This window comes from Brassica oleracea, chromosome C8, assembly GCF_000695525.1.
Source record: "Brassica oleracea var. oleracea cultivar TO1000 chromosome C8, BOL, whole genome shotgun sequence".
Lineage (NCBI taxonomy): Eukaryota > Viridiplantae > Streptophyta > Magnoliopsida > Brassicales > Brassicaceae > Brassica > Brassica oleracea.
The window spans coordinates 16,482,753-16,495,213 of NC_027755.1; the positions used below are offsets into that span (position 1 = coordinate 16,482,753).

General features: G+C 33.5%; 1 long non-coding RNA gene across 1 annotated transcript; it reads left to right on the plus strand.

The window, feature by feature from the left end:
• Positions 1–3,165: 3,165 nt before the first annotated feature.
• LOC106311890 lies at positions 3,166–4,100 on the plus strand. Its single transcript, XR_001264119.1, has 2 exons — positions 3,166–3,523; positions 3,800–4,100. It is a non-coding gene; the product is annotated as an uncharacterized LOC106311890 (long non-coding RNA).
• Positions 4,101–12,461: the final 8,361 nt, after the last annotated feature.

A 12,461-nucleotide genomic window follows, 5' to 3' on the forward strand; every position in this document is an offset into this window, starting at 1 on the left:
GTGAAAGCCAGTACAGAATTATAGACTCGGATGGTATCCCGAAACCAACTATACTGACAAAGTTCTTCTAACAGGGGTGGGGGTTGATTGATTGGGGGAAGCTTTATTTGACCGTGGTTACAGCAAATTGTGAATGTCGGTTCACCTGTTTTGAAGTCTTTACCAGTGCTCTCTGAAGTCCACATTAATGCACCACATTTTGTGCATTCTACGATGGGGTTACCTTCGGATTTAGATGTGGAGCATTTATCTGTGGTTAAACGTGTTTCAATTTGTTAAGACATACTGTGTTTAATATTTTATAGTTAAAAGCGTTTAATATTTGGTAAGAGCTATAATATATATTTGATTGCCTATAATACGTAGGCAAGAAGCCATTTTGAAAAACAAATAAAGCAAAATTGCTTTTATGATTTTAGTAATCCGCATTGAAGGTTCTTAGCAACCAAAACTTGTCATCTAAATTATCTAACATTTAGCGGATTCGGTTTCTTAATTATCGCACTCATTCTCGACACTGATTTAAAATAGTAGTTTAAAATATGTACTTTTCTTCGCTGTTCTTGTTGGGTGTAAGCCATGGGATCCTCGTGGGGCATGTAGACCTACTCGTATAACATATGCAGATGAAACGTATAAGTTTTTATAATTGTTTCTTAAGTGTTTTATAGTTGACAGAGATATTTACCTTGCGGCAGGGATGACGTTCGTTTGGTTAGCAAGATGGCTTTTCTCATCCCTCGTGCGTTTTTGTGTCTCACTGGTTAAATAGTAAACAATTCAATTAAAAGGTATAAGCGTAAGACATTTACGAACAATGATGTTTATAGGCTGAAAAGATTTTATACCGTAAAGGTCACATTTATCAAATCCACCTGTACGATATAATTAGATAACTAGTGTATCAATAGTTATTGGTGAAAATATATTATTAAAATCCATTAAAACTTACAATCATAATATTTGAGTTTGAACGTCGGTGGATCGCATATCTTATTGACTACAAAATATATTCATAGTTTAAAATAGTATGCTTTTCGAGTAGAAAATATTTTATCTTCAGAGTAATAACACACCTTTGGGTTTGTTGCGTGCTCCGAGTGGACGTCCTCTTTTTCTTTTATGCGTGATCCCGGTAAAAGTTTCTGGATGAAAAGAAGTTTATGGTATCTTTTATACCTATCGTTATTTAAAATTATTTAGAAGAATGTCATGGTTCAGATAATAATGGCAAGCCTTTGTGAGGGCAAGAGAGAAGCGTATTTTAACACTTTTTGTAAATGTTGCTAAAATGTTGTATTTAATAGGTTAAATGAAACTAATACTCTAGGTGTATGAAAAATTAGAATTAAAAAAAAAAAAATTTTTTTAAAAATAACTAAATTTTAAATTTTTTAAAAAGGGTAAATAATTAAGGAAGATAAGAAAATAACGGTTTGAAGTGTTTTTGTACGAAAATTCATATTGTTTTATTTTAATCAAGATGTTACTAACTATTGTATTCATAATAAGTGGGTTTTTTCAAAATTTAATGCAGTAGTAGATTGTGCAGAAAATTATTTGTATGTTTATCATATATTTAAAATTAATATTTAGCTAAGTAGAAAATATTTCATTTAAATTTTTAAAATTTGTTGTAAGGATTTCTGAGTGCAAGATAAACACATATCGTTTATATAAATACGAAGAAATTCATTGACTATTTAGATAAATATTCTTATTTTCTTACCATGTTCTTATTAAAAGAGTTTCGTCTTATGTTTATCAAACTATATACATGTTTTTTCCTCATTAACACTAACTCTTATTATAATTGAAATAATAATATATGTGAACTGCAGCTTCTATTATATGTATAAAATAAAAGATAATTAAAAATATGTTATTTTGTATATAATTTAATACACTAATATAACAGACAATTATATTGAAAAGGTTATCATATATCTAAAATTAATTTTTGTTTAATTATTAGTTAGTTTTATTAAAAAGGTTGTTGTAATGGTTTTTAGATAGATGATATATCTATATACTATTTTCTCTTAAGTGCGGAGAAAACAATTATTATTCATAAAAATAAGAAGAAGTTCATAAGATATCCCAGTTGTCTTATCTACAAAACTTCTAATAGTAGAGTTAGGTAACTTTTTAAATATGAGTTTAAGTTTACTTATTATATAGATAGTTTTAAAAAAAAATTTTTACCACGTTCTTATTTTAAAAAGAATTATCTTATGTTTACGAAACCATATACATGTTTTTTTCTTATTACTACTAACTCTTATCAGAAAGAGATAGTCATATATGAGATTCGAGGTTCTATTATATATAGATAAGAAAAAGTTAGAAAAAATACAGTGATTTCTATAGTATACAAATAATTATACTAAAAATAATTTATGTTCTTTTAATAATTGATTACTCACTTTACCAAGTTTTCACAGATTTGTGGGGACCAGTTGCATCTCATCTATAATTCAATTTTCAATTTAATAGAACTAATGATAAATAACTATTTTTTGTAGATAACATGAGTTTCATTTATGTTTTTTTAATATGCGCAGGTCTCCACCTAGTAATTATTTATAACAACAACAAAAATGGCATCCTAAAAAATATTAAAAATCATACGAAGCTTCTCAGAGTTGCAAGGAGAAAACTGATTTTAAGGCCTTCGAGTTAACTTTGACTTGTTTAAACATGTGAAAAAAATTCATCTAAGTAATTATTTCTTAACAAAAAATATAAACTTGGCAAAGATGAAGTCACACTGACCTGATAACCTAATAAAATAAGAATTCGCATCCTAAAACAATTAAAATCATATGAAGAATTTCAGAGTTGAAAATTTTTACGCTTTTATGTTTTCATACTTATCTTGTCTCTTTGTTTTTGCCTGAGGCAAGATTCTTAGTGTGTTTTATTATCCATAATTTTCATCATGATATTGTGATATCTTGAGGGAAGCACAGATATGGTCGTCACATTCATGTGTTGGTTGAGTTTAATATGAAAAAAATAAATTTACAATTTTAAGTATAACTATGTATTTTCAGTTAATACCTTACATTATTTGGTAGAATATGGGTTTGGTTTGAATTAGTATATAAGGGAAACCCTCTAGTTCGTCGAGAGACTTCTTCTTCTTCCAAAGCTATGCAAAATTTGATCTGAATCCTTCTTTGTTCTGACGGAGGAGGAAGAGACGAAACATAGTTACTGTACTTCCTTAGAACCTGGAAGATAAAACTGATCAGACGGAATTGTAATTGGAATCAGTGATTGCTGAGTGGTTATGGAAGGAGTAGGAGGTCGGTTAGGGAGGTCCTCGACTCGTTACGGAGGACCGGCGACGGTTTTCACGGGTCCGGTGAGGAAGTGGAAGAAGAAGTGGGTTCACGTCTCTCCCTCCACCAAGAAACTCAATCACTCCTCCTCATCCGCTTCCGACGGCGCTAACGGATCGCATTTGCTGTTCTTCAAGTGGGCACCATTGTCTCGGACCGGGAACTAGATTGGTTAGGTGATTAATGTCATATTTAAATTTGAAAAGGCTTTTACTTTATGAGCAGGACTAATTGGACTATAGCTTACGTCTCTGTACAGCATGTCTTGAAATGTTTCTAAAGTTATGATTTTGTAGCAAGAAAGCTGATGATCTAGGGTTAAGACATCGGTTTGCTGATGGGTTGAATTGTCTTGGATTAGAATTGTGGAGCTTCATTCATCCAACATATTCTTGGTTGTTCGAGGGTCCTTGTGGTCCATTTGAAGTTTTACGTGTGATTAAATGGTGTAGATTGCAGTACTTGAGGAGCAGAAGAATGAAGTTACAGAAATTGAGGAAGATGATAAGGTTGAGGAAGAGGAGCAGAAGAAAGAAATTGAGCAAGACGCAAGTGCAGCAGAGCTAAGTGAGAAGAGAGCACAAGTTGAGGAAAAACCAGACATGAATGATGTTCCTATGGAAGATAATCAAGTAACACTTTTTTTTAACCTCACCTTATGCTCCCTTCCTTTTAGCCTTACCCAACTTAAGAGACAGTTGAATTAAAATTTCAAATACCAGTTATTTTCATATTAATATAATTAGCTTAGTATATTGGGAGACGCGTGAGACAATACTATCTTAAAAGGTTTGTATTTTTGTACCTGGAGTTTCGAAAGGGGGTGTTGGAGGTGGGCTCTCCATTCTTTTATAACATTTTTTTTGTTTCAAACAGGATCAATATTCGTATATCCTCTGTTTGTTAAATAATTGTCACACTTACAAAATCTTCTCGCGAGCTTCTTGGACAACCGTATAAGGAGCCAAGGTTGAACCGGGAAGGAGAAGAATAGTGTTGCAGAGCGTTTGGTAATCGAGTATGTAAACGGGAGTAGGAAGTTTAGTTTTATTTTTGCCCTGTTTTAAGGTATTGTATTATTCTGTAGGGGCATAATTTTGGAAAGATATCAGTGATGAGATATGGGAATATTTTCTTACCTTAATTTTCGAAAACACATTTAATTATTGTGTTCGACATTAATATGATTAGTGATCGCATGTTCAGTTGGGTTTCTCATTAACCTTATGGATTTTTGATATGAGAATATTCCCATACTGAATCTCGTCTCTAAGACAGTAAGATGCTAATATGTAAAAAAAAATAACGTGTTTTCCTGCAATTGCAACTCTGCCAATTCAAACTGAAACAAAACCATAGTCATGAAAAGTATATCTCAAAATATATCAGTTATGTTAACAGTTATTTTCATATTCATATTGGGAGACGTGTGAGACAATACTATCTTAAAAGGTTTGTATTTTTGTACCTGGAGTTTCGAAAGGGGGTGTTGGAGGTGGGTTCTCCATTCTTTTATAACTCTTTCCTGAGAATCAAACAGGAGAATCAAACATTAGTTCCTATACAATTGTTTTTTGGTTTCAAACAGGATCAATATTCGTATATCCTCTGTTTGTTAAATAATTGTCATACTTACAGAATCTTCTCGCGAGCTTCTTGGACAACCGTATAAGGAGCCAAGGTTGAACCGGGAAGGAGAAGAATAGTGTTGCAGAGCGTTTGGTAATCGAGTATGTAAACGGGAGTAGGAAGTTTAGTTTTATTTTTGCCCTGTTTTAAGGTATTATATTATTCTGTAGGGGCATAATTTTGGAAAAATATCAGTGATGAGATATGGGAATATTTTCTTACCTTAATTTAATATGATTAGTGATCGCATGTTCAGTTGGGCTATATTCCCAAACTAAATAACTCTTATTGTAACTATACTGTTATGGATTTTTGATATGGGAATATTCCCATACTGAATCTCGTCTCTAGGACAGTAAGATGCTAATATGAAAAAAAAACGTGTTTTCCTGCAATTGCTAACTTGACTGTGATAATTGTTAACATATAACCCAAAAAAAAAACTCTGCCAATTCAAACTGAAACAAAACCATAGTCATGAAAAATATATCTCAAAACTCAAACTGAAAATGAAAAACCATGAGGCAGCATAGATTTGGAAACAAAAACACTAAAACTGCATCCAAATTTCCATCTCTGAGAAGACTCACGCGAGCTCTAGTCCCCATGCTTAAGGCGTTTAGCTTCCTCTAGATCAGTACCGTCACAACTTCTCTTACTCCCCTCTGCAGAACCCACATGGTTTATGAACGTTTCCTCCGATGCAGTAGTCTCGTTACCTTCCGAAGACTCTGTCGCTGGTGGAGTGTCTAGAGGGAGGATTTTGGTCACGGTAAGAGATCGTGTCTTTCCTGAGAAGTTATGCTTTGTAACTTTGACACAAAATTTATGCTTCTGACCAATGGTGCTGATTAGAGCTTCAGGAACAGGCGCCTCATGGTTAACTCCTTCGTTTCCATTAGCCTGACATTCAATCAAAAAAAAGTGTCAAGCTATATACTTTTCATAGCATTGTCTGAGTAAAAGAAGACAGCGTCAAGTCAATATGTTTGAGAGCTTAAATACTAATAAAAAGCTACCTCAAAATAGCTTCTAACTAACTCTGATGCGGGCTTCCCAGTCAGCTCACGACCAACATCCCCAAGTAGCACAAAAACAGCTTGGTCACCGTTGTCATACACGGATATCTTTGAAAGATACCTGTTATGAAACAATCAGAACCTAATACCAATGAAAAATTAATTGGAAGTCAGGAGAGAGTTCTTACTGTGCCACACCAGATACGTTAACATTCTCACACTTGTTGTTTGTACAAATCAACGAAGTTGGGCCTTTGCTAACCTTACTATGGCACCCACTGCATGCAATGTAGTACCAAGAAGAACCATGCACGACATCATTGATCGTAGCCGTGCACTCAAAAAGGCATCCTGTGTAAGTGCATAAGAATATAATTTTTTTCTTAACGGTCAAAGATACAAAGATTGAGTTTACCTTTGCGGTTTCCTGCTTGATGTAGGAGAATATTTCCTCTATAGTCATTGTCTCACGTTTGGTTACTATCTCTGCATTAACCTGCTCAACAATATCGGGGTTAGCCCCCAACCTGCGACAGAGTAGAAATCATTAATTTAGTCATTCGCTGCAATGAGATAACGTGGGCAATTCATTAAGTAATAGAGAAAAGCAAAACACGTTAATATTTACCAAGCGAAGTAATCTATGGTGGGCTGGACATCGTAGTCCATGAACCCCCGCGAAGACGACATCGAGGTCAAGGCAAGAGTGCCTGTGGTCATATGAGAAACACATCAAAGAACACTAACTGAATATATGTACCTGTAAAAAACCAATATTGAAGACAAAAAGAAGAACCTCCGAGAGTCTTTGTGTTAACGGTCGTGACCAGTAACACAGTGGGTGTGCGCTCGTACGACTTAAACTTCTTGCAGAAATCTCTTGTAGCCTGATCCCAAAGGTATAGCTTCATGACCGTGACCCACTGTGCAAAAATGATACTAAATAGTTAAGAGGAGTAAACAGAAGTTGTTGTTTAAAAATGATGAAAACATACTCATGCGATTGGATATGAATCAGAACACGCCTCGCCTTTGCTATCTCCACTTCGTCAAGAACTGGGGCCTCAACAATACTTTGACCATTAACCAACTTCATGTGGCCAACAACATCTACAACATTGTTCATCAATAGTGTTAGTAATTAGTTAAAGTAATTATGTTGAGTGACATTACGTGAGAAGCTAAAATCGCAAACACACAACGAATCCAATCATCGATTCAATAAAATCTGAGGGCCGAGTGCAGAGAGTATTTAAGAAACCCAAAACATCAATACAACTAAGTCGAGATATATATATCTAAGCAGCAAGAAAGGCATAATCATACGTCTAATGATCAAGTCGAGATATATATTTATATCTAAGCAGTAACAAAGGCCAAAGATTACTTCTAATAATCTAGCAACGCAATAATCAAGCAACTACGTTAAGAATTAACGTAGGGAATTACAGAGCTTACCGTAGAGGTCTCCTTTGAGATCACAATTAGCTTGAAACTCCTCATACGAATGGAACCGGAAACTATCTTCATCGAAAGGGATGTGACAGTCTCGAAGAACCGACAGTTCCGAGTTCCATGAGAACGACACTGTAACAGTATGATCAGCAACACGAAACACAACTTTGTTTCTGGATCCATAGAAGTTGTTGAGTTTGTAAACAAATCCTCGCTTCATATCGGGTAGATATTTTTTGATACGCCCCGGGGAAACGAATCCTTGAATAAGAGTTCCCTGCGACGAACAACATTAAAAAAAAAAAAAATTAAATAAGTGAAGAACGATAAGGATTTACTTTTTCTGAAAGGATAACGAACGATTCATTACTATACCTTTTCGTCGATGAGTAGCATCTCCATGCCGATGAGCGTCTTCTTCAGTGGGTTCCAAGCCTCCCAGAAATGGATGAGCCGAAACCGCAACTGAGATTCTTGGTGACCCAGCGAGAGATCTTTGAAGAACACGACTTTTTCGTCATAATCGGAGGAGACAATCGACTTCCCATGTGGTTTCATCGCCATCGATCGAGTTTCGAGTAATTCTAGGGTTTTGATTTGTGATCGGGTGAAAAAACTTTATATAAAGGAGCAAAGGAGGGAGATGAAACGAAACCATTAAGAAAAAATTGATTACGAAATCGAATGGAAAGAAACTGAAGGTGAAGAAGGGGATGATCAGAACTCAAGGGAGAAGATGAATCGAAATGGGGAAGAGGCGGAGAGATTCGCGATTTCGTCTCCGTAGAGCCAGGTTAGGTAGACGACAAAGCCTCAACCGAATTGAAAACTAAGACGAAGCCCATACGTGAAAAATGAAGCCCAAACCGAGCCAGGTTTGGTAGACGACAAAGCCTCAACCGAATTGAAAACCAAGACGAAGCCCATACGTGAAAAATGAAGCCCAAACCGAGAATGAAATGTTCTGATTGGCCAAATATTTTTAAGAACGTGGCAGCATAGATTTTGAGGGAATGTCCCTTTTAATATTGTGATACCAGTGGTTTGTCTGCGATTCGCGCGGGAAATGTTACTTTCGTACACACATAAACGGAAGCCAAAACACGCATTGCACCGGAAGTTTGCAAAGATCAGCTTGCTGTTCAAGAACTATATATATCTTGTTCAATCATCTGTTTCTCTGGCCGTTTGTCTGATCACTGCATGCAACGCCATATCTTCTTCACCACCTTTAACATCTTTAATTCTTGGAAGCTCTTCTTCCTTCATATCTTCTTGCTGCTCCAGTGATAATAAAAAAATTTGTTTAAACAGAATCCGTGTATCTCCAAATCTAGTTTAGCTGCTTTTACTTCTACAACTAACAAAAAGCAAAAGCCAGATGGCCTTTATCTTTTTGTTGACAGTTTTGGTTTGTCATTGTATACATCTCCTGAAGATATTTCAGTTCAGCTTTCAGCTTCTTATCTTAAAGCTCAGATTCACCTACACAATTAGATATAATTTCAGTACCAAACAAAACCATTATCTGTCTCTTAGTAAAAAGAAAAACAGAATCAAGATCAAGAGGAAACTGAGTGCTCTCATTTATTTGGATAAAATAGAATAAGCACATACATGATTATTGGTCACACTGTGGAAACTAATGAGTCGATCAGACATGAAGTTTGATGAAAAATCGTAGAACAGTGCTCAGCAACAATTGCACCTAATCCATTAAGTAAGAAACAGTTGCTGACGTTGTTCAAAAAAAAAAGAAACAGTTGCTGACATATAAAAACAGAGAACTTAACTATATTAATGGACACATATCCATCACGGAGATACGTATATAAGCTTAAACAAACTAAACCATTTGGACTAACACCAGTGATATATTCATAATGCATTCCCCATAGTATAGGGGTGCAGATGAGTTAATAAATGTGGATTGAATGTCATAACATAACTACGCAGAGTTAATTACAACGGAGAACTTGAAGGGGCTAGCACACAATAAATATGTAAAGTTTGTACAATTGTAAACAAATACTTTAAATTTAAAAAGATAATCAAGTTATCTAGATTGTTACAAAAAAAGAACGTTATCTAGATTGAGCCAAAGATTTTGTTAGTAAACACATATCGTTTCTTTAGTTTAAGCATGGAAGGAAAACATATTTGATATGGCACACTCAACAAAAGAGCAAAATGACGTATTCTCTTAGGTAAAAAAATGTTCTTATATTAGATATCTAAATTACTGGAAATACAAATAATATTTCATATTCTAAAAGTATTTATATTTCAAATTTCAATCATTAAATGAGAAAACGTAATAAGAAGATAACTAAAAGTGAAGTTACGGGTTAATAAATATTGAATTAAAATATTTAGACTAAATAATGAAACAATAAAAGATGTTAAAAATAAAAATATTAAAATAAATATATTGTCATGTCAATTTTTGCCTTCGAGTGTATCATTTGATGAAATAGTTTATTAAAATTTATTTTAATTTATATATATAAATATTAATTACTGATAATATATAAAGAAGTAGATTACTAATTTATATTATCTTTCAAAACTAATTAATATTGTAAACTCTTCGGTCCATCCTTCTTAAATTTTTATTTTTTCTCGTAATTACATAGCTATTTAAAAAAATTTCTCATAAGCAAAGGAAAAAATATTATCTGATAGCATTTGATTTTTCCTTTATTAAAACTTCACGTGTAATTTATTAGATCTTAGAAAGCTTTATATTTAATCAAGCTTATTTAAAATTTAATCTTAATTTTATTTTTAATTTTTATATTTGTTTGTTGTTGTAATCAAGATTAGTGATGCTCATACTGTTTATAGTGAAATTGCAAGACTACATAATAAAAAAAAATATTGATGATTTGTTTCAGTGCTGTAATGAATTAAACCTTGACAAAAAAAAAGTTTTAAACCTTAGCTAACCCAAATAAACCGAAATAAGAATTAAACCAAGAATTGGAAAAATGCCCTAACCCAGACATCAAAATGTCATGGTTTTCCAGGCAGAGTCTATCTAGACACAAATCTCAAATCCGAACAAAACTCTAAAGACTAACACTAAATTATTGGAAACAAAAGTGTATTCCATACACAATTTGATTCTTAGGTTTTCGCCGAGAACACATCGCACTACATATCGAATCTTTATCAAACGAACAAACAAACATTCATAGAGATCCTCACACCATAGTTACATACCAGATATCGCAAGGATTTGATTGACTTAGGACATTACGCGGCTGACGACAGGATATTTGGCTTCAAATTTCATCTTCCAGTCATTGAGAGTTTTCATCTCTTTTTAAGTTTTACCTTCGTGTCCATCTAGCTTAACATGGTATCAGATCCTGATCCACCCAGTCCAACCCGATCCATCGATCTGGTCTAAAGTTGGTCCATCGATCTTTGCCCGAGCATTCCGAGATTGACTCTCAAAGAGCCATCTCGATAGGGCGTATCAGACACAAAGTGTCCCAGATTGGATGTTAGAAGAGATTCTTAGTAATATATAAGATAAATGGGCCATTCCACTTATCACCAATTGGTTTTAAGTTGGAAGCTCTTCTAGCTTAACATTGTCATCTTCGTTCTTGCTCATCTTCCCCATGGGCCATGCTCTACTCGCGTTAAATATCGCGTAATCGTCTCTGGATCCGTAGAGAACTTTCAGGTGGTGACGTCAAATACTCTGCCATGATTGCCACGTCAATTGGCTTCGATGAATCTGCAGTTGAATTGGCTTAGATGCTCTGCCAGCGACCTCCATTTTTTTTCTCTGTGAAACGAAGATGAGAGAAATAATGGAAAGCCCAATTAGTTGTGATGGCCCATTTTAGAATCACTCGAAACAGAGAAGAAAAATACAGAAGTTGACATATGCCGAATTTTCCTTACATTGGAAGTCTGACGTGGCAGTATAGGAGAAGAGAGTCTTCTCATTTATATATATATACTAGGGTCGGTTCCGCCCGTATGTACTTGTGATCTATGTTATTATTTTTTATATAATTTTTTAATTTGTGTTTTAGGTTCACATTTGCAAAAGGTGCGTATGAGATATACTATTTTATTAATTTAAGTTATTGGTTAGTTAATTTGTAAATAATTTTTGTTTGACTTTTTGCTTCTATGATATTACCATGATTGAGTTATTATATCAGTTGAATTTTTTTTATTAAAGTATTTAAAAAAATAACATTTAGTTAATGTCAATGATTTATTATATATTAACATCTAAATAATATATTTGTTATATCTCAATTTTAGTGTTTGGCCCTTTTAAAGTAAGAAGCTTTAGTCCGTGAACTGATCCTTATATTTTGTCTTTTAAATGTTGTTTGGGTTAATATGACAATTCTTTTTGGTTTTCGTATGTGGCCCTACAAAATTAATAGTGAGTTTTTAATGGTGGTATGATAGGTAGACGATTTTGAACTTTTTTGGAATGTTTTTAGTATTGTAAGTATTAACTCGAAGGTTAAATTAACATGAAATTTTTAACTTTATTTAAAAAACCACTTAAGTTCAAAATTAACATGCAATTTAAGTCACAGCCTTAAGTTTCATATTATGATTTTGAACTTTTTTGGAATGTTTTTAGTATTGTAAGTATTAACTCGAAGGTTAAATTAACATGAAATTTTTAACTTTATTTAAAAAACCACTTAAGTTCAAAATTAACATGCAATTTAAGTCACAGCCTTAAGTTTCATATTATTCCAGTGATTTATAAGAAATATTTAACAGCCGTACTTGGAAGCTCACATAAAGATTGTCAGAGACCGTTTGTTCTCATATTCTTAAAGGGCAACAACCTGTTTAGGACCACATAAACTCATAAGTTTGACGCTAATATTTTTTTTTGTTTGGAACACAAAAAAAATACCAAACAAAAAAAATAATTTACTTACTAAAGTTGCGTTTAAAAAAAATAATGTTTGTGTTTTATTGGAAGAGGTAAGAAAAAAGTAAGAGACAGAAACTA